Raw genomic sequence first — 13,854 nt, forward strand, 5'->3', positions numbered from 1 at the left:
TAGAAGGACATTAAACGGAAATATGAAGTTTCTCAAGACTAAAGTAATGACATATCAATTTTAAAAATCGGACGTCAAATAACCAAGTTACACCGAAAAAACCTTTTCGGCTGTATTTCGAAGGATAAAAAAAAATATAAAAAAAAATGTCCGAAACCCTCTCAACATAAGCTTTAAATTTAGGGGCGGATTAGCAACTTTTTTTTGGTATGGGACCAACCCAGTCTAATACATATGATAGTTGTAACTGTCAGTACTTAAATGTATTCCATCAGTTTCGAGCACCAATATTTGGTCAATTAATGTATTTAGGCATAAACTGCTTCCGTGTTTTTTTAAATCTTCAGCTCTAATAACTGCCGCTAGAAACATGCTACCTAAATTAGTTTCGTCAAGAGGAGAGCACGGAAATGAATAGTAAATATTTCAAACAGAATGTTTTGAAGCATGGGATCCTAAAGGGTTATTTACTTCTATGTTATCAATGTACAAAAAGTATGGTAATAAAATTTTATTTGGGTATAGGTAAATTTTATTCTGTTGATGTGATATTGATGAAGTTTGAACTTTTCTTTAGTTCATCAATGATAGCCAAAATTTTCGATATAAGATTATATTTTTTCAGAATCATTTTCATAGAATGAACCAAAGGCATCGCAACAATTTTGGATTTTTTTTACCAAATTTCAATTCTCCTCTATCTAAGGTGAAAGTGTTTGTTTCCTTTATAATACTTGTACCCTCAGATAATTTGTAAAATGTTAGTTTATTAATATATAAAATATCTTTGACTATATTCCTTAAAAATTGAAAACCGAATCCCTTAATCAAAAAAAATTTGTTTTAAAACAAATGAACAAAAGCATTCTTAAATCTAAACAAAATAAAAATACAAAGTATTATTTAAACAAGTAAATATATTTTAACAAAATCCCTACAATACTCCTCTTTCCAAAGAATCTATTTAAATAAATTAAATGTAACTCTTTTTCTTTGTGTTGTAATGTTATTAGTGTAAATGTCTGTGATAGGTGTTTCTACAGTTGCAGGTTTCAATCTGTCAATCGGAATGGTTCTGATTTCATTATTAATTTCAATCTTAAAATATTTCTTATCTTTTCCAACAACTCCGTAAGGTCCTTCATACGGTTTTTGCAAAGAATGCTTATTTTTAACCCGAACAAGAACAAATTTACAACTCTGAAGATCCACTGGAAGAAATATACCAGTGTTTAAATTGAAACGATGTTTCAAATTCGAATTAACATTTTTAAAACGCTCTTTAAAACTACTTAAAATTTCTGCCGGAGAAACATTTTCAGAAGTTGAAACAACAAGTTCACCAGGCAATCGTAAATTTTTCCCAAAAACCATTTCAGCTGGTGTAGCAGAAATATCTTCTTTAAAAACCGATTGTAATCCCAATAAAAATATAGGTAATTCATCGCACCAATATCTGTTGTCACCTTTAGCCGTCAATGAAGATTTCAATTGCCTATGAAAACGCTCCACCATACCGTTGGCTTGCGGATGATAGGGAGACGTTTTGATGTGTTGACTTCCGAGTAATTTTGTTAATTCCGAAAATAAATGAGATGTAAATATAGAACCTCGATCTGTAGTTATTTTTAAAGGTACACCGAAACGAGATATATATTCATTTAAAAAATTATTTACAACTGTTGATGCAGAAACGTCTCTAAGAGCATAAGCCTCTGGCCAGCGGGTAAACCTATCAACTATAGCGATGTCCTTTTGAAATTGGTAAAGGTCCTACAACATCTAAATGAATATGCTCAAATCTGGCTCTAGGAATCGGAATCGTACTTATTGGAGACTTTGTATGGCGATATACTGGGTCTAGGAATAGGAATCGTACTTATTGGAGACTTTTTTTGGCGATATTCTTTTCATTTTTGACAGCGAATGCACTCTTTTGACCAGTTATTGATTTGTTCATTCATATAAGGCCAAAAATATTTCTTTACTATCAAACGACGTGTAGCTTTGCTACCAGGATGTGATATCCCATGTAGCATATCAAAAACTTTTTTGCGTAAACTATTTGGTACAAAAGGTCCATGATTATCTCCCGAGATTTCACACCAAATATTAAAATTCAAAAGTGGAATTTTTATCAACTTCAGATTTTGAATGTTTGTCCAGAATTCAGCTTTTCAAGTTCACTATCTTGTTGTTGTTCACTCTGTAAAACTTTAAAATTAAGTTCACAATTCCTAATCGTATCTATTTCAAAGGCACGTGATAACGTGTCAGCTACAATATTTTCCTGACCTTATATATATTGTATGTCACTGGTAAACTGTGCAATAAACTCCACATGTCTTGCTTGCCTAGGACTTCGATCAGTTTTTTACTTTAAGGCAAAAACCAAAGGTTTATGATCCGTATAAACAGTGAACGATCGACCCTCCAACAAATAACGAAAATGTTTTATAGTTAAATAAATAGCTAGCAATTCTCTGTCAAAAGCACTATATTTCATTTCTGCTTATGAAAGCTTCTTCGAAAAGAAGGCTAGTGGTTCGGACTTGTTATTAAAACGTTGTTGTGTTGTTTTCTTTTGTTCATTCAGGCAGGATCGCCATGATGTAGCCTCAGATGGTTTTTAAAATGTTAGTTTATTAATATACAAAATATCTTTGACTACTTTTATTAAAAATTGAAAACCGAATCCCTTAATTAAAATTTTTTTTTTTAGAACAAATGAAGAAAAGAATTCTTAAATCTAAACAAAATAAAAATACAAAGTATTATTTAAACAAGTAAATATATTTTAACAAAATCCCTACAATACTCTTCTTCAAATCATCAGCAATACCTTTTCCCGTCAAATTTTGAAATAGCTTGTATTCGGATTTGTGTGGCTCTAATAAGTTTGGACATTTTGACACAAAAGCCAAAAACTCTATTTTAGCTTCTAAATTAGCTTTCAGCTTTTCATTTATAATTTGCTTAAGTACTTCTAAAATGGGATTGAATAATAGAGTTTTCAACGAATTTTTAATGATACACATATCTTTTCTGGAAAAATTGGCTTTCTAATAAAGGTAAAGTATAAACTTTAAAGCGTTTTCGTCTAAATTAATAGATTCTGTTGGTTCTTGGGGAGCACCAGAATCGCTTTCGTCTAAATTAATAGATTCTGTTGGTTCTTCGCGAGCACTAGGAGCGAAAGTAAATTTATTTATTGAATATGACGAAAACAAATTAGTCCCATGGCGTTCTGCAGCTGTTGCAGGTGATAATGGTGGCTCCGTTACTGAATATAGCATATTTGTCACATGTCCTTCTGGTATTGATGTAGATGAAGTTGCCTCCGTATAACTTTTTGTTGGTTCCGATAAGGTTGAAATCTTTGTTCGTTTTCCAATTTTTTTCAGTGAAACATCAAGGTTTCAGTAACGAAAAAGTTTTCTGCACATAGAAAACACCTAATCATTGTACGGAACACTCACAAATTAATTTTTCAAAAGTAAATTCAGTGTTTCTTAGGAGATATTCTCACGTCACTTGCATAAGTGCAAATAAATTATGTACACTAAACACGTTCACACAAAAACTGTTATATCAGCGCTTGGTAAGAAAATGTTCTTTTAATCTATGAAATTTTCCTTAGAATACAAGAAATTGTTCTTAGATTTTACGAAACTTTTGTTTAATATTGTAACGATTTTACTTGCAAATTCCTCTTATTTGCCCTTTTGCTAGGTTCGTATCGCTAAACTGTTGAATAAATAACTCCAATATTGAATAATGGAAAAATGGCCTATATTAAAATACTTCACAATAACACTCAAACTGTGCAACGAATAGCTTAATAACCAAACTCATAGCTCAAATGAAACTCCACTATTCAAAATAATACTGATATTGCTCGCTAGATATCGTCTTAGTCGTAACTGCTTGACAACTCAAATCAAACTCAAACTCCTCGCCTTTACTGTCGCGCCTTTTATACTTTTTGATTTCTGATTGCATACTTCTAGGCTTTTCCATTCCAGAACTTACTAGTTAGTTTCGGCTACAAAATCGCCAGCCACAACTACGTGCGCAAATTATTGCCCTCTCTTGTGACAACTCAGATAAGATATATGCATGTGTTTGTGCATTGCCGCTCCACTGCTCGTATACGTACATATGTGTAGACGCAATTATTTATTCGTTTATGTATATACATAATGATTGAATTATTGATGTGAATGTTTGTAGTTTACAGTCTCTCGAGTACACATACGCGTATAAGTAAATGCATCTGTGTGTGACATCTCTCTGGGCTGCCTTATATATGTCTATACTTGATTTGATTATTGACGTAAATACTGCTTAGCATGGCCTTAGTGATGGTATAGCTTAGTGATGCTAATATCCGTGACACTGCCCTCCACCTAAGCCTGATCGTCCCGATCAGACAGATCTCTCGATCTAAACGCTGCTAATATTTCCAAATGAACCACTTTCATTGTGGTTCGTGGTTTGGTAGTGGTTTGTATGCGGTACACTACATCGTTGATCCGTTTTACAACTTTGTATGGGCCTTCCCAGTTACACTGAAATTTCGAGGACAAACCTTTTTTTCGTTTTGGGTTGTATAGCAGCACCAAATCTCCTTCCTGAAACCCTTCCGAATTAATTGCTTTATCTTACCTCGCTTTCATCTTGTCACTCATAATATTTGCTCGTTGCCTTACCAGATCGTGTATCTCTCTCAGCTCTTCTTCCAAGATATCAGTGGATTTCTTGACATTCCTCTCCGCATCGGCATCTATCCCATACTTCAAATCAGCTGGCAGTCGAAGGTCATTGCCAAAAATTACCTTTGCGGGAGTTTGGCCCGTTGTGTCATGTACTGCCGATCGGTAGGCCATCAAGAATAATGATATGTGTGTATCCCAGTCCGTATGGTACTTGTCTACTACTTTCCTTAAATGCTCCTCCAATGTTCTATTGAAACGTTCCACCATACCATCGGACTGAGGATGCAATGCAGTTGTCCGGGTTTTTCGAATGCCCAACTTCTTGCATATTTCTTGGAACACAGCTGATTCAAAATTCCTGCTTTGGTCAGAATGTAACTCCATTGGTACACTATACCTTGCAACCCATTCGTTTTTAACCACTTCTGGTACTGTTTCTGCTTCTTGGTTTGTGATTGGGTATACCTCTGGCCATTTACTGAAATAATCCATAGCCACCAGTACGTATTTGTTTCCGCGGCTGCTAGTAGGAAATGGACCTGCGACATCCATGGCGATCCTTTCAAAGGGTGCACCTGAAATATACTGCTTCATCTGGCCATGACTTTGGGTTTTGGGCCCTTTCGCTCTGTTGCATACCTCGCAATTGGCAATCCACTCGGTGGCCGACTGACGGCAACCAACCCAATAGAATCTCTGCTTAATTTTCTCGAGTGTCTTCGTGATTCCAAGATGACCTCCACTTGGACCATTGTGCAGCTCGCTGAGCACGTCAGGAATCCTCTTTCCGGGAACAACTATCAGTTTCTTCTTACATTGACCATCTTCACTCTCCCATACTCGATGCAAGCAACCGGATATCAATTCTAAACTGTTCCACTGTGCCCAATATGACTTCGCAATGGGACTCTCTGCTGACATCTCCTCTCTGCTTGGTCTTTCGTTTCGTTCTAGCCCTTGCATAACATGTGACAAATCTGTATCTTCTAGCTGACACTTCCTTAGTTGTTCCTTGTCCAATTCATCCGTACACGTTATAGTCATTAGCCGGACATCTATAATGTCTTCTTTAGCCTCGGCCTTTGAACAGTGCTTGCATTCCAAACTACATGGTCTTCGTGACATTGCATCAGCATTTCCATGCGTACTACCTTTTCGATGCCCAATGGAAAAGTCATAGCTTTGTAGTCGCTCGATCCACCGTGCCAATTGTCCTTCCGGATTACGGAACTGCAGAAGCCATTTCAACGCTGCGTGATCTGTCCTGACACGGAATCGCTGGCCGTAGAAGTATTTGTGAAAATGTTTAATGCACTCTACAAATGCCAACTGCTCTCTCCGCGTAACGCAGTAGTTCCTCTCTGGTTTTCCAATCGAACGGCTGCAATATGCAACTACCTTTTCTTGTCCATCGACCAGTTGTGATAAAACGCCTCCTATAGCATATCCACTCGCATCTGTGTCTAGAATAAATGTTGCTCCTGGAATCGGATATGCTAACATTGGGGCAGTGCACAAACGCTCCTTCAATGTTTGGAAAGCCACTTCTTGCTCCTTCTTCCATTCAAAAGCTTTATTTTTTCTTGTAAGCTCATGGAGGCTATGGGCTACGCTGGAAAAATTTGGTACACATCGGCGGTAATATGTACACAGCCCAAGAAAACTTCTCAATTCATGTAGGTTCTGTGGTATTGGCCAATCCTTTACAGCCTCTATATTTTCGTTCGCAGTGCAGATGCCCTCTTTCGTTACCTTGTGACCCAAATAATTTACTTCCTTTTTAAACAGCGCACACTTTTTGGGACTTAACTTCAGACCAGCGCCAGCTATTCTCTGGAAAACTTCCTCCAAGTTCTTAAGATGTTCATCAAATCCTTGCCCAATACGATGATGTCGTCCATGTACACCAAGCATGTTTTCCAATGTGGTCCTTTCAGTACCTGGTCCACGAGTCTCTCAAAAGTAGCTGGTGCATTACAAAGTCCAAAAGGCATCACTGTAAATTGCCAAAGACCATCACCCACACTGAAGGCTGTTTTCTCTTTATCTTCCTCCTTCACTTCAACTTGCCAGTAGCCGCTTTTCAAGTCCAGTGTGGAAAACCATTTCGTACCAGATAGCGAGTCCAGAGTGTCGTCAATTCTTGGCAATGGGTAGCTATCCTTTTTCGTTACGTCATTCAACTTCCGGTAGTCCACGCAAAATCTCATTTTTCCATCCTTCTTTTTTACAAGTACTACCGGTGAGCTCCATGGACTAGCTGATGGTTCGATGACGCCGCTGTCGCTCATTTCTTGAATGATTTGACTCACAACTTCCCGCTTCGCTAGTGGAACACTACGTGGAGCTTGACGGATCGGCCTCGCATCTCCAGTGTCAATTTGAAGTTTCACAACGTTGGTGCGGCCTGGTTTAGAATCATCCTGGTCAAATATGTTCGCGTACTTTAGGAGCAGTTGTTTTGCCTTACTCTGATATGCTTCCTCTAGCCCCTGCGTCCATGCCGTGATGTCATTTGAAAGATCAGTATTACTAGCTGAAATGTGTTCCTGGAGCTGCTCACAGTTAATAACTACTTCAGCCTCTTGGCATCTTCCCAAAATAGCTCCTTTAGTCAGTTTGAGTGGTGACTTGAACTCATTGAGTACTCTTACCGGAATACGTCCATCTTGTTTTGTCATAGCCAGGGGTTTTCCTACAAGTATGTTTAGTGCTGATTTGTGTGCTGCTTCGACAACGACAATTTGTTTGTCCCAACATCTCCATCGACCTTTGCCCAGATGACTGCTTCGGATTTTGGTGGTATTTGCTGACTCTCTTCCACCAGCACTCGTTAACTGCTGTAGCCTCTCTCGTAGCCGAAATTAAGTGGTACATCCATGTTTTTATATCGCATCATCTTGCTTTGCATGTCGATCTTGATGCCCTGGTCGATTAAGAAGTCCACTCCAATTATGATTTCATCAACAATTTCTGCCACTATAAAATTGTGTACTACCGTGACGTTCCCAATTGCGACTTCACATTCTACTTCTCCAATTACCTGGGTGTCCTCTCCCGCGGCTGTACGTAATCTTGCTCCAAGCAATGGTCTTATCTTTTTGTTGACGAAATCCGCTCGAATGATGGAATGAGATGCACCCGTATCTAAAGTCAGTAAACGTTCCTTTCCGTCCACATGTCCTCCAACAGTAAGATTGCTCGATCTTCTTCCAATCTGCGAGATAGAGATTATTGGGCATTCAATTGCGGGAGCCAGCTGTCGCCCCTTGCGGGTGACTCGATTTAGTTTACCGATTGAGTGGTCTTGGAGATTTGCTCATCACCTTCTGCTCTGCGTTTACGACCACCCACATTGTTGGAGCTATTGGGACCGCGCCTGCAATGTCGTGCAATATGACCTGGGTTGCCGCACTTGAAACATTTAATAACTCCGGCATTTTTCTGTTGTGATCCCTTCAGTGCTTCCAAAATTGTGTCTACCCAATCTGGTCTTTCCACTTCCACACGATGAGCTTTGTATGCTGGTTTACTCAATAGTGAGGCCGTTTCCTGAATCAATGCATGTGATACCGTTTCAGCAAATGTCAGCTTTGGGTTTGCGTATTTAGCTCGCTTCGTTTCCACGTCCCGTATGCCATTTATGAAACTCTGGATTTTTACCCTCTCGGTGTATTCCACGGGTGCGTCCGCATTTGCGAGATGAGCTAACCTTTCACCATCCGAGGCAAACTCCTGCAAAGTCTCATTCGCTCTTTGGTGACGGTTTTGCAACTCAATTTGGAATATCTGTTCCCTATGCTCGCTTCCATAACGTCGTTCTACAGCAGCCATCAATGTTTCATAACTGTTTCGTTCGTACTCTGGAATCGTCTGTAAGATTTCCGCTGCAGGCCCTTTCAATGCCACGAACAGTGCAGCAACTTTATCTTCCGCATTCCAGTTGTTCACTGCTGCGGTCTTCTCAAACTGTAGCTTAAAGACCTGGAAAGGAACAGAACCGTCAAAGGATGGTGTTTTTACCTTTGGATTACTCGCTGAAACTGCTGGACGATTTAATTGTAACTGCTACATACGACCCTTCAAATCATCGAGTTCTGCCTGAAATTGAGCGATTTTTGCATCCTGCGCTTCCAGCTTTGATGTTACCCTTGCTTCCTGTGCTTCTAACTGTGAAGACATTTGTGCCACCTGCAATGATAAGCGCTCCTCTTGTTCTTCCATCTTTGATGTTATGCGTGTCTCCTGCGATTCCAGTTGGGATGCCATATATGTATTCTGTTCTTCCAATTGTGATGTTATACGGGTTTCCTGCGATTCCAGTTGGGATACCATATACGTCTTCTATTCTTCTAGTTGAGATGACATATAAGTTTTCTGTTCTTCTAGTTGAGATGCTAGTTGAGATGTTATATATGTCTTTTGCGATTCCAGTTGAAAAGCCACTGTCGATGTTTGAGCAGATATTGCAGCCAAAATCATGTTCAAGTCTGTGTTCGCCATTGTCTGCGGTGTTTCTTCCATTTTTGTTATTTCCTCGCCATCAAGATGAAAGTCATACTCTTCCACATCAATTCCTTCTGCTTCCATTGCCTCTCGTAGCCGTGCCTGAAGTTCAAGTTTAACGCCGCTTGTATTCAATCCACGGCTCTCCAACTCCTTCTTTAGTTGCTGGATCTTCAATTCACTGAACTTTGCCATGTCCTTTTGTCCTCTGGAATTTATTCAACAATTCCTCTTCTGGCACAAATTGTAACGATTTTACTTGCAAATTCCTCTTATTTGCCCTTTTGCTAGGTTCGTATCGCTAAACTGTTGAATAAATAACTCCAATATTGAATAATGGAAAAATGGCCTTTATTAAAATACTTCACAATAACACTCAAACTGTGCAACGAATAGCTTAATAACCAAACTGATAGCTCAAATGAAAATCCACTATTCAAAATAATACTGATATTGCTCGCTAGATATCGTCTTAGTCGTAACTGCTTGACAACTCAAATCAAACTCAAACTCCTCGCCTTTACTGTCGCGCCTTTTATACTTTTTGATTTCTAATTGCATACTTCTAGGCTTTTCCATTCCAGAACTTACTAGTTAGTTTCGGCTACAAAATCGCCAGCCACAACTACGTGCACAAATTATTGCCCTCTCTTGTGACAACTCAGATAAGATATATGCATGTGTTTGTGCATTGCCGCTCCACTGCTCGTATACGTACATATGTGTAGACGCAATTATTTATTCGTTTATGTAGATACATAATGATTGAATTATTGATGTGAATGTTTGTAGTTTACAGTCTCTCGAGTACACATACGCGTATAAGTAAATGCATCTGTGTGTGACATCTCTCTGGGCTGCCTTATATATGTGTATACTTGATTTGATTATTGACGTAAATACTGCTTGGCATGGCCTTAGTGATGGTATAGCTTAGTGATGCTAATATCCGTGACAATATATACTTAGGTAAGAACAGTTCTTGTATTCTTAGAAAACTTTCTTAAAATCTATGAACGTTTTCTTACTCTTTCGTTAACTGAGACAAAAACTCATGTATCAATTCTTATATTCTAAGAAAAATGTTTTAGATTGTAAGAACGCTTTCCTACACAAGTTAAATGTATGTAAAAGTTCTTAAATACGCAATTTCTTCAATTTTAAGAACAAATTCTTATTATCTAAGAACAAATTTAGTCAAGCAACTTAATGAATATGGTTTCTTGTATTATAAGAAAGAAGTTTGTCATAAATATAATTTTACGAATGTTTTCTTTGATCATACGCAAATTTTCTTAAATTATATGCAATTTTTCTTAAAGTTTAAGAAAAAATCGGACTGAATTTATATGAAAGTTTTTCTTAAGAAAACATATACGTTTTTGGTTCAGTGTACCAACTACAAATATGCGAAATATTAGTGTTGGCGATTTACAAAAAATCACATCTTAAATTAATTAATGTTTCCGCCTAGATCGGTATGTAGTCCGCTACTCAGAAAAATAGTGTCCTAAGACCCTCAAAATCTAGACAAGAAGCTATCAATGTATGCAGTTTTATTGATGATGATTTTTTTTAGAATTGATCGGCATCTAGTCGAGTTCCCGAAAAAACTTAACAGGAAAGCCGTACTAGGAAAATTGTGTTATGGACCTTTCTTATTTTTTATCAGTACAGTTATTTTCACCTAAACTTACCTGTGTGAGATGGTTCATTTCAATAAAATATGATATAATTTATAATAAGTGCGTGAAAAATTGCTGAAATGTGGTAAAAAATCATAAAATTGTAGTTTAGCTGTGCAAGTCAACAACAAATTACTAGATTGAAATATTTCTTACTTGGAATTAAATTGTGAAGCATTAGCTTTCGTTTTTCCTTAAGCAAAATTAGGTTATCCCTACTGGAAAAATGTGATACCTGAGCGATTACCCCGAATCGAGCCCCTGACGAAGTACCGTACATATCTCCAAAAAGTTATTGTTATCAACGGTGTAACCTAACGTGAATGTTAGAGAGGATTTATATAGAAAAGTGAGAGTCATGTTGTCAGCAGGGTTTCCATCTAGTTACACTTGTCTACAATTCTATCAAATACAGCGCCTGTTACTGGCTAAAGTAATATACATAACTGGGCATATCGTTGTAGCCCTATCTAACCACATATTCAAACTTTAGAGTCGCCTATAATATGTATTAGCCGAAACTAATATTTACTTTCCATCGTCTAAGTTTCAGCTCCAAACAGTAGGAGAACAAGCTATAATGATAGTGACACATATGTATGGTGCGGGACTCCAATGCTTTCTTTTTCAATAATCAAGTTTTAATTTATGATGTATTTTAAATTAATTAGTTCCGAACAGCATTAGCCATGCACCGACGTGTCACTTAATATAACTAACAAGTTCTAATTTTAAAATAAATCAATAGCGCCTACTCTTCATTTATCAAATCTTCGCCACCATCTAGCCAATGAAATTTCAAAGTCATATTTCAGTTAAGTAATTAGCAACAACCAAACCAAGCCAAAAAAGAAAAGTTAAATGCAAACCAAGACATCAAAAACGCATTAGCAACGCACGTATTTAAAAAATATTAAATTATTGATAGAAAAGAAACTTTGTTTCACACCAAAAATATAAAATTACTATACTGAAAGAGTAAAAAAAGAACGCGTTGAAAATTGGTAAAATGTAACCGGTAACCACAGGGGTACTATAGAATCGCGTGAAAAAATTCAACAAATTTACAAAAATGTACAAAACAGTAGACAAAATCACAACAACAACAAAAAACACAAAAACGTTGAGCCATAGGTCATTTTGAACTTCTGTGCGATATCTACATACATAATGTATACTATGATTGAAGTACCCTACAGCTTTTTTAATTAACCATCCAACGTTATACCACCAAAAGCGCTAACCAAGTAGCAATTGCTATGCCTCAGTGGGACCATTGGGCCAATACAAAACTTTGAGTGTTAGACCACAGTTTTTTTTTTTTTTTTGAGCCAGTCATAGCTGTGAGCGTAAAATGTTAAACGCGTGCGCAAATGCCACAGTCGAGGTGGCGCCATGCGCAGTCCGCAAGCTCTTTAGACACAAACTTGAATACAAATACAAAAACGCATATAATACACTAACAGCTGCAATTCCCCAAGTCGGCAAGGCGGCTAGTTGACGCCCGATTAATTGTATATACATTATGAACGTATATGATTATTATATGTACGAATAATCATACATTTTAGGGTACATGAATATATTGTATCTTTCAAACGAATACCGCTTAACTACGATTATGCATTAATACGAGGGTGACATTATTCATATCGATAACTGGTAGCTAGTAATACCCCCAACCACACAGATAGGATGAGCATTTCACCCAAGAAAACTGCAAAGTGGAAACATTACACGAAGAGGAGCTCATAACGCCCGTGCGCAGCATGAAACCTATAAAATCCGTAAGGCCCGACGGTATATTGTCGGAGACAGTTAGGTTAGCTGTAAATGTATGCCCAGAACTTTTGTTGCACATTTACAATAAATGTTTCGTAGCATGAATTTTCTTATTCCGATATCAAAATAGATCCCAATTCTCCATCGTCCTTGCGTCCATTAAATATACTGGATACCGCAGGAAATATGATGGAGAGCCTGCTGAAGTAACGCCTCACGGCAGCAATAGAGTACGGTAGAGGACTGTCTTGTCAACAGCAGGGATTCCAGAGAGAGCACTACACATAATATGCCATTACAGAAATGATAAACGCAGTCAAGAAAACCGACACACTAGTACTGCGACACGTTAAGTAAAACTTTTAACTCGGCTCTGTGGATATGCTAGAATCAATATAATGATATTTCAGAGCACCTCAATATCTACTAGAAATTCTGAGGGACTACCTGAGAGACCGGTATCTGAGATACAAAACTATTCAAGGTCAATGAAAGGTGAAGATAACAGGTAAAGCCACCCGATTTCTAGAATACTACTTACAAAAGTCGTCTTTGATTGGAAACGTCAGAGAACACCTTCCTCATCACTATCGCAGACGTAGTGGCAGCTGTCATAATACGAAACTGCGAGCTGGAACTGCATAAAATAAATCAGGTGCTGTGAAAATAGATAGATGGCTGATCACGGTCTTCAGCTGGCAACAGAAAACACGAAGATCGTCATCTTCACGAAGAGTCGGTAAACCACTATCCACAAATAGAAACACGCACCTTAACGAAATATCTGCGGGTGATAGTAGGCTCGCCTTATCGGAGCATATTCGAGGGATATGGGAGGACGTTGCGCACACTATAGCGAATCGGAAAAGATTAAGTGAAAATGTAGGAATACCACGGGCATATACAAGGAAACTACTGCATCAGCAACCACGTGATGCAATGGCTCTCACGCTCAGAACCCGAACAGAATTCTTTGGGAAACAGGGAGTCCATATTCAGACCCCGATTCGGAGTCTGGTTCACGGGTGGATCTTAAAAAAGTGTTTATACTCCCAGCAACGACAGTAGCAGCTAAACTCAATCTTAGCAGAGACGATTACGAACTTTCTTTGGGTACTTTACGGGACACTGTAGTCAACGATATCATCTCAACAAGTTAAATT

The sequence above is a fragment of the Eurosta solidaginis genome, chromosome 1 (genome assembly GCF_040869045.1).
Source record: "Eurosta solidaginis isolate ZX-2024a chromosome 1, ASM4086904v1, whole genome shotgun sequence".
Lineage (NCBI taxonomy): Eukaryota > Metazoa > Arthropoda > Insecta > Diptera > Tephritidae > Eurosta > Eurosta solidaginis.